General features: G+C 47.3%; 1 long non-coding RNA gene across 1 annotated transcript; it reads left to right on the top strand.

Moving 5' to 3' along the window:
- The first annotated feature begins 235 nt into the window (after positions 1-235).
- LOC136355993 (uncharacterized) lies at positions 236-2,655 on the top strand. The gene is made up of 3 exons (XR_010740614.1): positions 236-901; positions 1,230-1,295; positions 2,415-2,655. It is a non-coding gene; the product is annotated as an uncharacterized lncRNA (long non-coding RNA).
- Positions 2,656-18,170: the final 15,515 nt, after the last annotated feature.

Here is an 18,170-nt window from a genome sequence, read left to right as displayed (position 1 = left end):
GAGAGGGTGATGACGTGGCGACGCTGACATGTGGGACCTATGTGGGACCCACGCTGACTCAGCCGCCACATAGGACAAAACCAGTTTCAAAACCACCCAAGGATCTAAAGTGAATGGTTTTGTAAGTTAAGGAATATCTTATATCTGGTTTTGTGGTTAGGGGATGATTTTGTAACTCGATGACAAGTTGAGGGACCTGCGGTGTACTTTTTCCGCTGGCCTGACCTCCTCCAAAGTCCATTTTAGGTCCCTCCTTCAATCCGGCCTAGTGTAGGAAGCTCACAGAGAAAGTCTACTTACCTCCCTAGTACTATTCATCTTCAACCTCTGGCTGCCGAACTGAGACCGAATTGGCTTGGTTTTTCCCCTCCAAATCCGACCTTTTCTCTTGTGTTTTCCTAAAATTAACTGAGGGCAAATTATATCCTCCTTATCCTCTTTATTTCCCCTAAAGTTTCGGAGATCAACTTTGCCCGGATAAACCGAATCGAATTCGTTTTCGAGTTTATCTCTCCAAACTAACCCTCGGATTTTTCGGTTAAAATCCTCTCGTTTTGAGTTCGATCTCTCTCACCCATGCCTATATAAAGCATCCCCTAGTCGTCCTCTTCCGTTTGCCCCAAGTCCCGATCTCTACCGTTGCCCGTAGCGCCGCCACCGCGTAGCCCTAGCCACCGCCGTTGTTGTCGTCACTTCAGCCGCGCCGCGCCGCTGCTGTGGTCGTCGCCGCCACCTTCTGTCGCCACCGTCGGGTTCGTGAGAAGGAGGAGCACCCCGTCCGCCCCTTTGCAGCCGCCGAAGACCGCCGGAGCGCCGTCGCCGACGTAGACCCGAGCCGAGCCGCCGTCGGACCTCGTCGCCGGCCGTCGTTTGTCGTCGTTCGTCGTAGTTCTTTGCACCGGTGAGTTCGCGTCGTCGTCCTCTTCGTGTTGGTGTCTTCGGATAGCTCAACCGAGCTCTCTATCGCCTGTGGAGTTGTGGTCCAGTGCCATGGCTGCGATGATGTCGTGATGACATCATAAATCTTTTATTTAATTCGTAATAACTTTCTGTATTAGATGAAATCTGATTAAACTTCGGAAATTCATAACTAAATCATCGTAACTCGGATTCAAGTGGTTCAAGTTGCTAAATTCATCTAAAATCGAGATCTACATGTTCAAAATATCCACATGTACTGTTTATGCTTGTTTTTTACTGTTTTGTTGATTTTTGTTCATTTGCTTTAGTTTCCGACGTTCCGGAAGAGAGCGTTTACGTTGAGGAAGGTTCAGAAGTGTTTGAGGAAGCTCAAGGCAAGTCACACAAATCCCAAACAACCCTTTGAGCATGTTGAACCCGTTTAAAGCTAATGTTTTATTTCAACTTATGCATTATTTTCGAATGTCATCGGGTGGTGAGCCTTTCCCAATTAATTAATGGCCGAAGATGACTTTATTTTCCTATGGGTTATAATTTGATTAGCTAGAACCTTATATATTGGTTTGGTTCAGCTAAATGCTACATATGTAATTGCTTAGCCATGCTTAGAAAGATAAGCTCATTAATGGGATGAATCATACTACATTATTATTTATGATTATATTTAATGGTAACTCACGATGGTTAATCGTGTTATGATAATTGATTGATAATTAAAACTTGACAATGGTGGGTTGTGAGCACATGGTTTTGAAGGTCGTGCTCATGACAATTAAGGACCGGTTCGCGAGCTACTGTTGCGAGACATTAGCCGTACCAACCACAAGCCAGCGTGGGCAACGGCTTTACCGTTTTTATAGCATGATTCATTGCGGGGTGCCAGACTAAGAAGCGGCGAGAAGTCCGTGGGGGTCGCTGAGGAGTCCATGCCTCTGGTTATATTTATAGAGGGGGTGATTATGATCCAGGAATGGTGCACTGTGGTGAGTTGTGTTGTGCAAAGGGTATTGTCACAGCCTCTATTCGGATACTTTCCAGTATTGCGACGCATGGTAGACATGATGTTGAGGCTGTGCCTTGTGGGTACAGTGGTACACCTCTGGCCAGAGGAAAACTATTCGAATAGCCGTGCCCGCGGTTATGGGCGGGTTGAGCAATGTTTTTCGTGATTAGTCTCACACCTCTCACAATAATTATTGATGCTATAATTGGTAATAATTTGCTTAGCTCCTGGTTTGGAGTTAGATCTGTACAGCCAGGTATGGTTGTTCAGGATGGTTGGGCCTGTGCAGCATTGGGGTGCTGTGCAGCGTTGGTTAAGATTAATGATTAATTACTCTACTGTTTTACTACTCTTAAATGTTTGCTAAATGCTGCTTTTGCAAATGAGCCTATATTATGCCATCCTTTGGTATCCTTGTACACTTGCATATTTGCTGTGTGGCTTGTTGAGTATGTCATATGCTCACCTTGCAATAATCAATCAACCTCAGTTGAAGAAAAAGGATCCAGAAGGAGAAGACGTTTGGCTTATACCCCAGTTGAGCTGCCTGTGGGAGTGGAGCTGAAGCCATCGCTAGACCGTTAATTCCGCTGCTGTTTTCTTTTCTTTTGTAAGTATGTAGCGTTATTATTATGATGGATTTGTATATTAAATTGTCAGTTTGTGTACCTCGGCTGATTTCTCGACGAGGGTTTTATGTACAAATAAGTTCGGAAATTACTAGTGAATTACATCCTCCCTGTCCGGGTACGTAGTAGAGCGACATATGGGAATAGCGGGTTGCCAGTGCCTGAAGTATTACGTTAGGATTAAAGGTAAGCTTTCCCTAGACACTGTTTCTCATAAGTAAATCCTCTCTATCCTGGCCTATCATCTGCTTGGTGTACTTGGATGAACCGGAGGGAGATCTGACCACACACGTTCCCTTGGATTTGATACCCTTTGGAATACTCCGTAGGGGAAGTGCTACATCGGTATAACCGTGCGCTTGCGAATCTTATCTGTGATCGTAAGAAATACAGACAATAGGCTCATGGCCTACGATACAAAGTGGGTTGAAGAACTCCTATTAGTATTATGGGTTGTACGAACCACACCGACTTCGTCCAACAAGGAGACGCCTTTCTTTCTCGTGTATGGATCAGAAGCCATGCTCCCCACAGAGCTACAGCATCGGAGTACACGAGTTCAAAAATACTCTGACGAAGAGTAAGAGGAAAGGCGATGCAATGATGTGAATCTACTTGAGGAGCATCGTGAACGAGTTGCCATCCGAGTAGCCGCATACCAGCAGGCCCTACGCCCATACCACGAGAAGCGCATCAGAGCTCGTACACTTGCCATCGGCGATTACGTCCTCTGACAAGTTCAAAACCAGGCATGGCGGAACAAACTCTCGCCTAAGTGGGAAGGACCGTACATGGTTGTACAAGTCTTACGATCAGGTGCGTTCAAGATTGTAGATGGCAATGGCCGCGAATAATCCAACTCTTGGAACATTAACCATCTACGTAAATTCTATGTATAGACTCAATGTATCCAACCTGTAAGCATCCCTTACAAAACATCATATCAATAAAGTTACCCAAAGGTATTTGAGTTCTTTATGACCAAAATCTCTCACAGTGTTTTGCCCAGAGATCCCTTACCGTGATAACACCTCCTGTTGAAATCGAGCCTATCGTCCCTTTACGCTATTCTGACAAGCCTCCAAGAAACCCAAGGAAATTTTGGCTGGGGATGCCCAGAGAAGATAAGGTCTTGTCAGATTCTAAGAGCCGAACGACCATGTAAAACCTAGTCATGTAAGAATGCTCAATGATTGTGTATTAATTAAGCCGTGTAATCGGAAATTGATTTTTCCAACTTCACGACTGGGGGCGAGGTAAATCGTAGTTTTAGCTGGGCAAGTTTCGGGTTGTTAAGACTTCTCCCCTGAGAACGGTTTTCTTCGAGGACAAGGCTGGGTGCTAGGGAGAGTACCCAACTCGATAGCATGCAAACAACAGCTTGTATAAAGAGTAGTACTTGTACACGCGACATGTCATTTAAACACCTTGTAGGTAGAATTCAAATTCTACTTATAAAGCTTTAACAATAACATACATAAATTACAAACCCTTCTCTAGTTGTTTTCTTTTACAGGAGCTTAAGTCTACCATGACGGCCATTGCCAGTTCACGGACGAGAAGACCTTCTCAGCCAAAGGAGTGAGGGAACGCGCCAGCTGATCAACCTCTTTCGCTGACAACCGCAAACGATGAAACCCCTCACGCAGGAACTCGAGATTCATCTGCGAGCGGTGATCTCAGATGTAGGCGAGAACGTGGCCCCGGCGTATCGGCTGGCGCAACGTCACTCCTCCTTTAGGCAGTTGTCAATCCGCTGCCCGATGTCCTCCAGCTGGCGGCACACACCCCTAATCCAAGATAAATATCCCGCCGTAGTCTCCTCGGGCTCTGCGTGATCAATCTTCAGCTGGTGGCAGACCTCGGCCATAGCACTGCAGCAGCTCTTGAGGTACGAATGCAACCAGACTTCGCGACCTCGGAGCGCTTCTATAGCTTGATCCTTCTTCACCACCACCACGGACCGCTCGAGCTCTGCCACCTCAAACTTCTTCTTCCAATAAAGGACTTGACAATCTCGCCCAGCAATCATGCTCTTGAGGTCTGCAAAAGGTAAGGGTTTAAGGAAATTCGCCCCACGAGAACAAAAGATTGGAGAGTGCGAAAAGCCTAAGACAGCCCACCTAAGTTCTCTTGGAGGAGCGAAACCGCGCCTAAGCTCGACGGGTCAGAGACAACATTCATGTCCTCAAACCCGACGATGTCCCCGACAACGTCGGAAGCGGGTGCCTCGGACGACAAAGCTAAAGCGGTTGTTGCGACATCAGGGTGCTGGACGTCCTCGGCATCCAAACATCTATGAAGTAAAAGGACACTACGAATCAGATTACCATAACACCAAAAGAGACAGCTGTTTTACCATAGACAACACAAGCCCAAAGTGTATATACAAAAGATACAAAATATAAAAAGAGATCACCCTTCATAAAAGGGAGGGACGGTCTCCCCCAGGTCGGCTATGCTCGACATTATGTCCTCGCGTCCATCATCGGCCGCCCCCTTCGCCAAGACCTCCTTGAGATCGACGTCGGGGAGGGCGATCTTCATGCACGCGAGTACGTGGCAGGCGCCGGTGTGGATCCCGTTCGCCATCTCCTCGCAGACCTTGGCCGAGTGCTTCGAGGGGATCACCTCCGTTGCACCTACCAGCTCGTGCAAAACAGTGGTCACCGAGGTCTCGTCTAGGTGCTGGGGGATCGTAGCCTCAACGCCGCATGCCAACGCGAGTTGCTGGAGACTAGTGAAGGTCTTCCGAAGTGAATCTCGGTGGGAAGCGAGGTGGTCTTCCGCCTATCTGTTTCTCCAGCCCCTTGCGCTGTATCTCGTTGCCAGCCATGAGTTCCTCCATCTTTTGAAGATGCTCGCGGATGACATCGAGCTCTTGCTCCAGCTCCGCCACCCGTCCGTCCGCAGCCACCGCCCTTGCATTCGCACGATCGATCTCGGTGGCTATGCCCCAAGAATCGGTCCTGAGAAGACACCGCCCCTCGGCCAGCATTTCCGGCCAAGTCAGTGGCTCTATCGAGGCTGGTAGAGGGGGTGAGGACGCGGCAGCAGCGACGACAAGGGCAGTCTCCACCACGGCTGAGGTAGCGGCGGCGCGAGGAGAAGCAGCGGCGGGAGTCGTACTCGTCGCCACTTCGTCCCCTCTTTGCGCAGGGGTTGTCAAGGTGGCCCTGCTAGGATTGAAGATGCACATTCAAAAGGGTGGCGATAACCCGACGCGGAAGGAATGACGAGGAGTAATTCAGAGTTGCACTTACTTGCCCGCGGCCTCCTTCAGCAGCCTCCATTTTGGAGCAGGTCGGGATCGTTGGTGTCCTGAGTAAGACAAGCAAATAAGAACTCATACCATCCCATCTCAGAAGTCGGAATACAAGGACACGGACAAAGGAGACTTACCTCGGAGCCGCCACTCGAGTACGCCATCCTTTTCTCTTGAACCCGTTGCCCCAAGCGGCAGCAGGACCAACGGCGACAGCGGCAACCTCCTGCGTAGCCTTCTCCTTGAGGGAAGGGGAGGTATGGTGATCGGCAAGGGAGCCAATGACATCCATCAAAGGCAGAACCTGCAGAAGTTGAGGTCACTTCATTTTCCTACAAAAATGAAAGGGTGATAGGCGCTAAGCTCACTTACGTTGATGGCAGCGGCCTTGTCAGCCGCCGGCTTGTCGCAGAGGGGAACGGGCGGCTCGTCAACTGCGGAGGTAGAGCTGATCAGCACGTCCTTCACCCGTTGTGTCACGACGTCATTAGGAAGAGCTGAAAAATAGAAAACTGAACTCGGATCAGATTATAAGTACGGAGCAGCAACTGAAGAAAAACAAGAAACTATGATGCAAGGACGATTACCCCGCGACGAGATCCGCGTCACGTCCAAGTCCCCCATGAAATCGAAAGCAGGATGGACACGGGCCTGAAGCGACTGTGACCATGATCTTGGCATTGACTTCTCCATCTGTTGCCTTTGTTTCTCCGTTAAATTCTCCACTGTGACCATGATCTTGGCATTGACTTCTTCTTCAGACATGTGGATATAAAATTCGTGGTCCCACCAGGCGTGCCAATCTGTGATGATGAAAAAATCGAACACACCGGCCTGGGAGATCTGCTTAGCTCCTGTGTAGGTCCAAAGATTAATGAGATGGGGGCGTGCCAGTTAGTTTAATCCTGCAACTGACAAGATTTGCAAATAATAGATCAAACAGCCGATCGGCTGACAAGCCGATGGAGTAGTTCCAGCTGATAGTCGATAATAGCCGATTCCGATACCAGCCGATAGCGATAAGGTTTAAGCAATCGGCTATATGTCCAATGTAGATAATGATATAAAGGCAATCGGCTGATGATAATATAATATAGCAATATAATCCAGTAGAAACCAATCGGCTAACAATATGAAATAGTAGAACAAATATTGATCCGAAGGTTAAAGCACACATCGGCTGGAGGTCCGATGTCATAAGATCCACAAGATTAGATTAAACAGTGAAACTTTTGTTGCCATTGGCTAAATCCAACTTATATGTATATGCAATCCCTACAAGCCGATGCAACGTCCAGATAACTTATCGGCTAGCACCCCGATAAAACATTAGCATGAACCTATCGGCTTAACAAGACTTATATTATCAACAACAATCTAGTAGATCGAACCTAACCGATGCAGCACGAGATTGTATATGATAATCTAATACTCGATGAGCCGATAGATCTGTCTAATATGATGGATATAACAAATCTATTTAGAACAGCATTATGATTGTAGAGATATATCGGCTAAGACAGGAGATCAGACCTAACCGAGACAGTCCCAACTAAACCGATGCGTCTCTAAACACAATGCAATTAGAGATAGAATTGAGATATCAGGTAGGCAAATATATCAACCAAACCAGAGCGATCCAAGAGATCGAATCGATGCAGCCTTGAACAACACCAACGTAGCCGACAGATTCACCACGGCCCGACAGAACGTAGGACTTACCCCTTCGCTGGAGATCGAAAGCCGATACAGCCCTGCGTCAGGTGCCCAAGTTCCGCCGGAAGATAAGTAAAAACCTCAGGGAAGAGGGTGGCGATGCGCCGAGAGTATTATTGATCGATAGATTGATCGATTACAATGACCCCAGGTGTACATATTTATACCCATAGGGAGATACTAGTTCTTGTCGGACAAGAAAGAAACTAAAAAGGAAAAGATAAAGTCCTTATCGGATACTAAACACACTTTCCTAAAGATAAAAGGAAACTAACAAACTATGCCTAATTAATAGATAACTGTCATGTCGCATCTTTCTTGAACTCGAACTATTCTAGATAAGCTTCCTTTGATTGATCCGACTCCACCAAGAACACGACATTGTGGCGACCTGACTCCCATCGGCTAATTCTAGAACTTTGAAGCCGATACTGACTCTAAACCGATGGTAACTTTGGGCTTACCAAATTTCACTGTTAACACATGCCCCCCCAGTTTTGGAGTATGAGAACTCATGCTTCAAAATTTCTTGTCTTGATAACTCCAAAACCGATCTTCCTTTGCTTCGTGCAATCGGCTTTCATGAGCTGATATTGTTTGCATTAGATGAGCTAGACTTTCAAACTCGTGGCAAAAGAATCTATCTCTGATAGGTGCTGACAATCCTTGGAATGCAAGATCCGCTAGCTGTTCATCGCTTAGGCTCAAACTATAACATCGGCTGCGGACATTACAGAATCTCTGAATATATTCCATAGCCGATTCTCCTTCTTGCGGCTCAACTGATATTAAGTCTAAAAGCTTCAACTTGCTGACTCCAGCAAAGAAGTAGTCATGAAATTGCTTCTCAAGATCGGCCCATCCTTGGATAGAATTTGATGGTAGCGATGAAAACCATGTGAAAGCCGATCCAGTCAAGGACAATGGAAAAAATCTAACTTTCAGAGCTTCTTCAGCCGATGCCTCCCCACATTGTGCTAAGAATCAGCTGATGTGTTCCATTGTAGATATATCATCTTGCCCTGAAAATTTAGAGAAGTCTAGAACCTTGTATCGGTATGGCAATGGAATCCTATCAAACCACTCAGGATATGGCAGCCAATACACAGAAGTATGTTCCTTAGGTTTGATTCCAAACTGTTCCTCTATTATCTTTGCAATTCTATCAGCCCAATCTTCTATATTCTAATATCTTTGAGATTCTTCTGGCTGATACTGTTGATATAGCTCATCATGCTGACATTGATGTGCCTGCCCCCCAAGCTGATGCTGTTATTGTTCTTCAATCTGCCCCCCGAGCTGGGTTTTCTGACTAATTAACTCATCAACTGTTACCTTGATCAAATGTTGTAATGTATCTGCCACAACTCAGATTGATCAAACAATGCGCGATGAACTGCTTCATCAACTGTATCTGGAAGTATTTCAACTATCGGCTTGGGGAATCGAGTCCTCTGAGTTGGCCCTTCTGGTGTCATGATGAAACATTGAAGACAACGCATTTGAAAATCAGCTATAAACTTCTCCATCTGTTGCCTTTGTTCCTCCGTTAAATTCTCCACTGTGACCATGATCTTGGCATTGACTTCTTCTTCAGACATGTGGATATAAAATTCGTGGTCCCACCAGGCGTGCCAATCTGTGTTGATGAAAAAATCGAACACACCGGCCTGGGAGATCTGCTTAGCTCCTGTGCAGGTCCAAAGATTAATGAGATGCGGGCGTGCCAGTCAGTTTAATCCTGCAACTGACAAGATTTGCAAATAATAGATCAAACAGCCGATCGGCTGACAAGCCGATGGAGTAGTTCCAGCCGATAGTCGATAATAGCCGATGCCGATACCAGCCGATAGCGATAGGGTTTAAGCAATCGGCTTTCATGAGCCGATATTGTTTGCATTAGATGAGCTAGACTTTCAAACTCGTGGCAAAAGAATCTATCTCTGATAGGTGTTGACAATCCTTGGAATGCAAGATCCGCTAGCTGTTCATCGCTTAGGCTCAAACTATAACATCGGCTGCGGACATTACGAAATCTCTGAATATATTCCATAGCCGATTCTCCTTCTTGCGGCTCAACTGATATTAAGTCTGAAAGCTTCAACTCGCTGACTCTAGCAAAGAAGTAGTCATGAAATTGCTTCTCAAGATCGGCCCATCCTTGGATAGAATTTGATGGTAGCGATGAAAACCATGTGAAAGCCGATCCAGTCAAGGACAATGGAAAAAATCTAACTTTCATAGCTTCTTCAGCCGATGCCTCCCCACATTGTGCTAAGAATCAGCTGATGTGTTCCATTGTAGATATATCATCTTGCCCTGAAAATTTAGAGAAGTCTGGAACCTTGTATCGGTATGGCAATGGAATCCTATCAAAATGGAGGAGAATTGGCAGCAAAACGGACGATCAAGCACTCGGACGTTGTCGAGAATCCGACTTGCGGACAAGTGGGCTGAGAACACCAAATTGACACGACCAAAACAACCCAAAATTCACAAGTCTGTGAGAAGGAGCAAAAGAGGGGGGCCACCTGCCGAAATTGGGCCAGGTTGTCCCAGCCCGTAGTTCGGCCAAACCATGGGTTCGGCTGAATCCGCCATGGCTTCGTTGGATGCAGGGTTTTGATGGACGGTTGAGATTGGCTCCCTATGATGGTTGGAGGGTATTATCAACCTTTCCAACCGTCGTAACCATCATACTCAAGCAATAAAAGGCCCTTACTCCCTCCATCTCAAGTTTAGTAGTGTTCTAGAGCTAGTGGAGTAGGAATAGAACAGGAGTCTTAGTCCGAAGGAGTCCTCGGAAGGTGGCGGCTCGGCCCGGCTCGGCGCTAGGAGGGAGAGGAAGGGGGAAAGAGGGGAAGGGGTGCCTCACCGTGAGTTGGCCGGCGCGGGAGGAGGCGACGACGAATGGCGACGGTGAGCGATCGGAGGGCGACGACGATGGGCGGACAAGCTCTGGGACCACCTAGGGGACAAAATGGAGGGAGAGGGGTGGTCCACGGCGAGCGGAAACCATGGCCGAAGGCGGCGAAAGTGGTGGTGCTCACCGGCGCGCGAGGAGAAGCATGCTCCGGCGGCGGGATTGACCGGGGAAACGACGGACGGGGTAGCGCACAAGCTTGCGAACCCGGCGGCGACAACGACTCTAGCGGTGGTGGCGTGCGGCCAGAGCACGGCGGCGAGCGGCGGCGCTAGTGGAGTTCAGCGCAGGCGCGGTAGAGAGTGTGCGAGAACGCGGCGAAAAGGGAAAAAAAGGAGAGGAGGATGCGGGGATGGATTATATAGGGGCGGAGGAGCCGATCGTGGCCGGGAGGAGGCTCGATTTTGCCGGAGTTAGTGGGGACGGTGAAGAGAGAGTGGGGGATTCAAACCGAATCCCACCCTTTTTGGGCGCTCATGCGCGGGCGGGAAGGCGGGGCGTGGGCGGGCGACGAGGGGGAAGAACGCGGGAGCGGCGCGGCGTGGGCGCGGCGGCGCGGGCGGTTGGAGCTCCGGCTCCAACGGCCGGAGGTAGGAAAGGACCGACAGGTGGGGCCCACCTGTCGGCGTCCCAGAGAGGAGAGAGAGGCGCGGGCTGGCCCAACGAAGAGGAGGCCGAGCGCGGGAGGAGATGGGCCGGCAGCCCAAAAGAGAAAATGAAGGAAAAGAAAAAGGAGGGAAAAAGGAAAATGAATTCCTAGGATTAAATATTGCACTTGCTCATTTTTAATTGGTTAAAATTATTTTTAGGGCTCTGAAAATTCCACTAAAAATCCTGTTAGCATATTTTGACATGTAGAATCCAAGAAAAATTCCACATGCTGATTCTGATTATTATTTGCATTTATTAATTTGAGGAATTAGCTCTAGGTTAAATTGAACAATTTCTTCGGACGATTTATTTTACAAATTTTAAAGCTGGAAAGGGGAACTTCAGGGCGTGACAAACCTACCCCCCTTAAACGGAATCTCGACCCTGAGATTCGGAAGAGCTGGCGAAGTGGTGTGGATGAGCGGCCTTCAATTCATCTTCTCTTTCCCAGGTGGCCTCTTCCTCTGAGTGGTGGCTCCACTGAACTTTGCAAAATCTGATCACCTTGTTTCTGGTCCTTCTCTCACTAGTCTCAAGCATACGGATCGGCTTCTCCACATATGTCAGATCTTCTTGGATGTCAATGTGCTCTGAGCTAGCTTGTTCCTCGGGTACCCTCAAACACTTCTTCAGTTGAGACACGTGAAACACATCGTGGATACCTGCCATGTTAGATGGAAGCTCAAGCTGGTATGCTACTTCACCTCTGCGTTCCAAGATCCTGTATGGTCCCACAAAGCGTGGTGCCAATTTGCCTTTCGTCTGGAAGCGGTGTACTCCCCGGAGCGGAGTGACACGAAGGTACACATAATCTCCTACTTCAAAAGTGAGCTCCCTTCGGCGGTTATCAGCATAACTCTTCTGCCGAGACTGGGCGATTCGCAGTCTTTCCCTGACGGTCCTAACTTTCTCCTCTGCTTCGGTTAGCACTTCTGTCCCAAACAGTTGACGCTCACCTGTCTGGTCCCAGAAGAGTGGAGTGCGGCACTTCCGTCCGTACAATGCTTCAAATGGTGCCATTTGTAGACTAGCCTGGTAGCTGTTGTTGTAAGAGAATTTAGCATACGGTAGACTTTTATCCCAGGCTCCACCAAAGTCTAGTGCACAAGCTCTCAACATATCTTCCAAGATTTGATTTACTCGCTCGGTCTGGCCATCAGTTTGCGGATGATAGGCTGTGCTGAAATTCAAACGAGTCCCCAATTCTTCTTGCAGTTTCTGCCAGAACTTTGAAGTGAATTGACTTCCTCGATCAGATACTATCTTTTTAGGTACCCCATGCAAACACATGATCCTTGCCAGATATAATTCCGCCAACTTCTTTCCTGTGTAAGTAGTGTTCACTGGGATAAAATGAGCAACCTTGGTGAGTCGATCGACCACTACCCAGATTGAATCATGCCTCGATGATGTCCTGGGCAAACCTGTTATGAAATCCATGCCGATTTCTTCCCATTTCCATTCCAGGATCTGAAGAGGTTGAAGCAATCCTGCGGGCCTCTGATGTTCTGCTTTGACTCGCTGACAAACATCACAGTTTGATGAGCTTCTGTGAGTATTAGGTCTTTTAGCTCTTTGTCGTCAGGTACGCACAATCTTTCTCCCAACCAGATTGTGCCGTGTTCATCTTCGTGGAAATCCCGGGCTTTTCCAACCCTCATATTCTTCTTCAGCTCAGCTATTTCAGGATCATTTACTTGAGCTGCTCTGACTTGATCCACGAGCGTAGGTTGTGCCTCTAGGGCAGCTACAAACCTGTGTTCCACGATGCCCAAATTTAGGTGCTCAAGATCATCTGCAATTTGACACACATGCCTTCGGTACATACTGCATTGCAATAGCTCTTCCTGCTCAAAGCATCTGCTACCACATTTGCTTTGCCTAGATGATAATGTATCCCCATGTCATAATCTTTTATCAACTCCAGCCGTCTTTGCTGTCGGAGGTTCAGATCGGGCTGAGTGAAGATGTACTTCAGACTCTTGTGGTCAGTGTAGACTTCACAGCGGTTGCCAATAAGATAGTGCCGCCAGATTTTCAGAGCATAAACCACTGCTGCCAACACAAGATCATGAGTATGATAATTGCTTTCGTGTGGATGCAACTATTGCGAAGCATATGCAACCACTCTGCCTTGCTGCATCAAAACACATCCTAGCCCTTGGCGAGATGCATCACAGTAGACCTGGAAGTCTTTTGTCTGATCTAGCAGAATCAGGACTGGTGCAGAGACTAATTTCTTCTTAAGCTCTTCAAAACTTTGGTTGCACTCAGCTGACCACTTGAACTTTTCATCTTTCTTAAGCAACTGAGTCATGGGCCTAGCAATCTTGGAGAAATTTTCAATGAACCGACGGTAATAGCCCGCAAGTCCAAGAAAACTCCGAATTTGAGAAACTGTCTTAGGTGGAGTCCACTTGGTAACTGACTCCACATTTGATGGATCCACTGCCACGCCTTGAGCAAAAATGATGTGACCCAGAAATTTGACTTCTGACAACCAGAAATCGCACTTACTGAACTTGTCATATAACTGGTGCTCCTTCAATTTCTCGAGTACCAGGCGGAGATGATGCTCATGTTCCTCTTCTGACTTGGAATAGATAAGTATGTCGTCAATGAACACTACGACAAACTTGTCAAGAAACTCCATAAACACTTTGTTCATCAAGTTCATGAAGAAAGCCGGTGCATTGGTGAGTCCAAACGACATAACCGTGCACTCAAACAACCCATACCGAGTAGTGAAGGTTGTCTTGGGAATATCCTCTTCCCGAATTCTCAACTGGTGATAGCCTGATCGCAGATCTATCTTGGAAAACACTTTAGCTCCTTTTAACTGATCAAACAGGTCATCAATTCTTGGCAATGGATATTTGTTCTTGATTGTGACCTCATTAAGGGCGCGATAATCAACGCACATCCTCTTGGTCTTGTCTTTCTTCTCCAAAAAGATAACCGAAGCACCCCAAGGTGAAGTACTCGGTCGGATGTACCCTTTCTGCAGCTGTTCATCAACTTGCTTTTTGACTTCCGCTAGCTAATTAGCTGCCATTCTGTACGGCCTCTTGTAAATTGGAGCAGTTCCGGGTGCCAAATCAATCCGGAACTCGATTTCTCTCTTCGGTGGCATTGTAGTGAGGTTTTAAGGAAACACTTCAGGATACTCTTGTACTATAGGAATATCCTCCAACTTCCTGGGACTTTTCTCCGCTATTTCTGTCTGTTCCTCAGTAGCAGCCTAATTCAGACTTGCTACAGACTTCTATGACACTGGAGACCGGAAGGTGATCTTCTCTCCTTTGTCGTTGGTTAGGGTGATGGTGCGACTTGCGCAGTCAATCACTCCCTTGTGCCTGGTCAACCAATCCATCCTGAGAATGTCATCTAGGTCTTTGGATTCGAGAAGGATGAGGTTGGATAGGAACGGTGACCTTTTGATCTCTATAGTCACTAAGGGGCAGTAGTGTGCTGTGTTCATGTCATTACCAGGGGTATGAACCCGCATCGGTATTTTAAGTTCCACTACCGATAATCCATGTGTCCCAGCGAACTTCTTGGAAATGAAAGAATGCGTTGCTCCCGAATCAAAAAGAACAATTGCCGGGTATGAATTCACTGGAAACGTGTGCCCAGCACGACCTCTGGTGCTGCCTGTGCCTCCTCTGCAGACGCATGATTGACGCGGGCCTGGACGAACCTGGGTCCAGCGCGCTTCAGCTTTGGACACTTGCCAGCAAAGTGGCCGTGCTTACCATAGTTGAAGCAGGGTCCTGGCTTTCCTGCAGACTCCTTCTTGAGCTGTTCTGACTGAGCTGACATAGCTGGCAGATCTGACTGAGCTAGTGCCATCAATGGGGGTGGAGTCAAGTTGTGGTTGTGCTGCTCATTGCTCTTGTGACTGCCACCGTTGTAGTCGTTGTTGGAGTTGCCCGGATTATAGGCACGGTGCTGACGGACGATCATGGTGGAAGGTCCACCCTGCTGCCTGTCATGAAGCGAGGCTTCTGATTGTTCCTCTGAGGAGTCTTGAACTGAGCTGCCTTTCTTTTACGGACCATTTTGTTGCGTTGCTCTTCTTGACGGATAGCCTTGTCCACGAGCTTCTCAAAGTCCTCATAGACTCTGGAGATTAGCTGGTTGGTCAACTCATCATCAAGACCAAACAAAAACTTCTCTAGCTTCTTGGCATCAGTGCGCATGTCCTCAGGAGCGTAGCGCGCGAGGCGGTTGAACTCGTGCAAGTACTCTGTAACTGTCCTGGTTCCTTGATGCAGTGCGCGGAACTCTCTTTTCTTTTGTGCCATAATCCCCTCAGGAATTTGTGCCTTCCTGAAGCTTTGACAAAACTCTGTCCAAGTAACCTCCGTTGCATCTGGACGGGTCACCACGTAGTTATCCCACCAGGCAGAAGCGGGACCTTGCAGCTGGTATGTAGCAAAAGCAACCTTCTCTGGGTCGTTGCATTGCAGAAGGTTCAACTTCTTCTCAATAGCACGGAGCCAGTCGTTGGCCTCCATTGGGTTGGTGGTGCTTGAGAAAGTAGGTGTCTGGATACGAAGAAAGTCTAACAGTTTGGATAGATGTGATGGTGGAGGAGCAAACTGCTGGTTCTGCTGCACCTGTTGCAACACCTGATGGTGATGTTGCTGCATCTGTTGCATCATCATTGTCATCATCTGAGTGACCGTTGGGTTCTCGGGCGGTGGAGATTGATTGCTGCCATATGCACCACTGGTATGTGCTCCATCGATCTGCACTTCGCTGCCACTGGCGTCGTTGGAGTCACGGGGATCATTCCTTGTCTTCACCATCTGGAGGAGGGATAGGTAGAAATAAGAGAAAGGAAGAAAACAAATGGCTTAGAAACTAATCTTTCTTATAGATTTAAGTGCAATTATCTTAATCTTGATTAAAACACTTAAAAGGAAGCAAACAACTCCTAATTAAGGCAGCCATACCACTGACACATGATATCGACCGCCGACTAACCCACAAGCAACAAATCTAAACACAGAAACTAGCAAGCAATCAAAACTAAGAAGACGATAAGGCTAAAGGCGACGACTCTGAAGCTTGGAGCGGCGCTTGCGATCGGAGAGCAGGTCAGACATCTAAAGAGGACAGAGGGATAGGAACCAACGCATGCTCAAATCCAAATTACACAAAGCAACGAAAGACTCAAGCATCTAGCCAAGCATGATGATTTTTATGCATGGAACTTTTTTCATGAACCTAAACAAAAGATACTAATGACACTGACTAAGCAATAAACTTACTGCATGAAATAAATGCATGATAAGAATGATGCGCATAAAGGTTGCACCCCATCGAACCTAGACTCGACTTAATGCATATAACCTAACAAATTCCCGACTGACTGCCAAATAAATTCCAAATAAGATTTTTTTTTTCTAAAACACCGTACTATTCCTAGTCGATAAATCCAATTGAAATAGCGATCAAGATTTTTCCCACAAATCAGAAGAACAAACCCCAAAATTTTCCCGAAACAAATCCAAGTGAAAAAGGCATGTGTAGATGAAAAGGTTTCAGAGGGCTCTTAGGGTTTCCAGTTGGCTTGCCCTACGGTCAAGGTCGGCTCTAATACCAACTTGTCACGCCTAGAAATTCACGAACCAGAATTTCTAAGCTGAATGTGCATTAAACCCCTGTCCAGGACCAGCCAGGGTACACAAACGACAATTGTTGATATACAGATCCATGTCTTACAAAAATACAAAACATTACAAATGCAGCGGAAAACGATAAAAGTGAGCTAAGCCTGAAGACTTGACTCCTGCAGCGAGCGACTCCATTCCACGGGCATCCTTGACGGCAGCGCCGAAACCAACCTCTTCGAGACATCTCCAACTGAGAAGAACTTCAACTCTGGTGTGGGGGAAAAGAGAGTAACACTGAGTGCTACCCACTGTACTCAGCAAGTCATACCGGAAGAGGAGGTATGATGCAAGATATATCCAAGGGAGGCTAAAGGTTCTTTTGCATAAAGCTAGCATTAAAAGCAGTAGTTGAAAACAGTAAAACAGTTGTAGTAATTAATCCATATTAACCAATCACTGCTCAACGCTACACCACGTTGAGACAGGCCCAAACCACCACTTGAACTAACCAATTCATTAGCTAACTAGGGGTGAGACTAATCACGGTGAATCTGGTCGACCGCCCATAACCGCGGGCACGGCTATTCAAATAGTTATACTCTGATCAGAGGTGTACAATTGTACCCACAAGACACAGCCCCACGACATGTTTCCATGCGCCGACATGCCACTACGACATACCGGAAAGAGGCCGTGACAAGACCTTTCGCATAACCCCCCTCTAACCGATCGCACCACACCTCAGGGTTCGCCCCCATCCCCAGTAGGCAACGGGCAGCCCCCCTCTCGTGCCGCGGTGAATCCGGAAGCCGATCAACCGGACACTCCGGCCGACCCAACTCCATCACGCCTACCCTCGCCTGGGTACGTCGGCTAGAGGAAAGCTATACTACAAGCCCAGTCGTTGCCCACGATGGCTTGTGGTAAGCACGATAAATTCTTACAGGGTTTCCCGCGAACCGGTCCTTAATCGCCATGGGCACGACTAGCAAAACCATGCACCCACAGCCCACCATGTAGTGTATTTTAATTAACTAACACCATTGCGGTGGCTCTATTCCAAAGCTATACCAATAATCAAAGTCTATGCATTAATGTGATCCCCCTTTGTGCACTAGTTGAACTAAGCATAGCTAAGCATTTCCTAAACCAACATCTAGTCATTTTAAAACCCAAGTTATCAATGGCATAAGGTAAACAATATATGGCTGAGTAGTAGGACCCATCCCATATGATATTGTAAAACAATGCAACATTTAATAGAAATGCGGGACATTTGTAAATTGGGTACAATATGATCAATTGTAATGCATGACTTTCCTTGCTCTCGCACTGATGAGACCACAGCAACGTCTTCGAGGAACCGCAGATCGACGAAATGGTCGATATCTACGCGACAAACAAAGCACACAAGCAAAACATGCTATAAGAGTACTGA

This window comes from Oryza sativa, chromosome 4 (assembly GCF_034140825.1).
Source record: "Oryza sativa Japonica Group chromosome 4, ASM3414082v1".
Classification (NCBI taxonomy): domain Eukaryota; kingdom Viridiplantae; phylum Streptophyta; class Magnoliopsida; order Poales; family Poaceae; genus Oryza; species Oryza sativa.
This window is presented reverse-complemented; position numbering and strand designations above follow the sequence as displayed.